The sequence below is a fragment of the Ceratotherium simum genome, chromosome 39, assembly GCF_057802395.1.
Source record: "Ceratotherium simum simum isolate JZ-2026a chromosome 39, ASM5780239v1, whole genome shotgun sequence".
Classification (NCBI taxonomy): domain Eukaryota; kingdom Metazoa; phylum Chordata; class Mammalia; order Perissodactyla; family Rhinocerotidae; genus Ceratotherium; species Ceratotherium simum.
Window position 1 is genome coordinate 5996470 of NC_141938.1, and position 2420 is coordinate 5998889.

The following is a 2420-nucleotide window of genomic DNA, read 5'->3' on the forward strand; positions in this document are numbered from 1 at the left end:
ACCTGCTGATCCCCTGGTGATCTCCCGCTGGCAACTGCAGACACGGGACACCACCCTCCAGCAGCGCTCAGGCCGAGGCGTCTCTGTCGCTCACCACAGACCCGGCCGAGGAGGAAGAGGAGCTGGAGAAGCAGCTCGGCGAGAAGCTCCTGCAGGCCAGCTTCCTGTGCTCGGAGGGCAACAGGCCCGGGAAGGCCCAGGTCAGCTGTGAATGGGTGACGCGCTGGCACCCAGGCCTTGTCCATGCTCAAGGTGTCAGTCACATCTTCCTGCACCCGGTGTCCTGGGGTGGCAGGTCCTGGGGCAGGGAGACTGCCCAGGCCAGCAGCATCCCTGCACCATCAGCACCAGGGAGGGCCCCGGGCATACTCAGAGAAACAAGGAATCAGTGCTCACGAGCTGTCGCCTCGGGACAGGTACCCGCCATGCTGCCAAGATGCCGTGGCTCTGTGCCGTCCAGACCTGACCACAACAATCCCGGCTGTGGCTGACAAACTCCCAGGGCCGTGCCAACAGCAGTGAGGGTAACACCTTCACCCAGCCCTGCAGTGGGTTCAACAGCGTCCTCCCCAAAAGGTGTGTGCGAGTCCTAACCGCTGATACCCGTGAACGTGGCCTTATCTGGAAACAGGGTCTTTGGAGATGTAGCCGAGGATCCTGGGATGAGCTCATCCTGGATGAGGTGGGCCCTAAATCCAAGGACCGGTGTTCTGCGAGAGGAAGGAGGTCTGAGACAGACAGATTCACAGGAAGAAGGGCATGTGAAGATAGGGCAGAGACTGGAGTGAGCTGTCACGAGCAAGGAAGGCCTGCAGCCACTAAAAGCTGGAAGAGGCAGGAAGGACCGTGCTTCCCCGACACTGGTCTAGTTCTTGGCAGTGAGCATCTCTCACATCAAGACTTGTCCTGGCCCCGGGAGCCACATGGGCATCCGCTCAGAGACAGGCCCCCCGGGGCCCTGCCCTTCCTCACGACGGAGAACGTGGCACGAAGTCCCGGCTCCCTGAGGACTTGTCTCCACATCAAGACGGCCCAGGACAGCTCTTCCACTGCCTCCTTCAACTTTCCTTCCCTCGTGGTGGGTCTGCATTCAGAAATCTGAGTGCGGTGGTCAAAGCTGGGAAACTGATGGTGAGGAGAGTGAACCATGTGGGTTGAGACTGAAGGCGTCTGGCAGGCAGGGCCCGGGTGTCCTCCCCGTGGGTCTCTGAGGGACGCAGGCCCCATCCACAGCCCCCATCCTCTCATCTCGAACACGAGGTCCCTCCCGAGGGTCTCGTGTGGGTCTGTCCCAGCCCCTGCAAGTGTCTGGGAGAGATGAGTCACAGACACTTCCCATCAGTCGGGGCTGGGACCCGTCCCTCAGGTTCTCTCGTCTCCACCAGTGCACACTCGAGGGAGGGACCCCAGGGTGTTCGGCGACCCGAGTGTTCACACCGTGGGCCACCCCTCAGCTGAGGTTCCCACGCCTCTCTCCCCGGGATGGACCATTTGGCATGTGGGGCCTCCTCTGCTCCAGAAGAAAGCAGAAGTCTTCCAAGGTTTTCTTTCCTGGCGCAGAACACCTTTCTTGCACCTCTCCAAGAAGGCAAATCTTCCTCCTCTGAAGGCACGCTGGATTCTCCGCATCAGCTGAGCGATTCTGAGTCAGTGGCTCATGCTTCTCCCCAAGACCGTAGTTAACCAAGCACAGGAGGCCCCGGGCCACCTGGACTCAGGCTGCGCCCCTGCCCACCCCCGGGCAGGGCCCGAGCTGAGAAGGGGTGCTCTGGGAGGGTCCTCTGCCGCTGCGCTGCTGACACTCAAGTGCAGGATGTTTGGCAGCATCCTTGGCCTCCGCCCACTAGGTGACGATGTCCCCCGAACACCGCGTGACTGTCCGGGATTGGGAACCACTGCCCCCGGGGAGGTGCCGGAGCCAGGCTGGGCCACTGCGAAGGGCCCCAGCTGCACGCTGCGAGTCTCCGGGGGTGGCACCAGGAGGAAGGCCAAGCGCCGTCCCAGCATGTGAGTTCCACAGCCGGGCTGTCCCAGATTCTGGCGGCTTCAGCCAGATTGCACCGGCCTTTTCCAAGTTAGATCACACGTACCAAACCCACGAGGACACTTGACTCCACGGTGACGCAAAACTGCACTGAAAACTACACCTGAGTTCCCGGGGCATCAGACAAGGCTGCTGAATGGCGTGAGCCCACCCACGGCAGCGGAGCCACTGGGGGCCGCGTCCCTGAGATCCCAGGGAGCCGGCTGTGGCCCTGGCCAACCTCGGAGGAGGGGCGTCCAGAGGTCCGGAGCCGGACCCTCTCTGGTGACCAGGGACTGTCCTGCCGCCCCGCCCTGTCTTCCCGTGCTGGGAACAGAGTGGAGGAACCTGCCCATCGCACTGCTGGTGGGCCAGACACCCAGGCCTACGAGGGGCA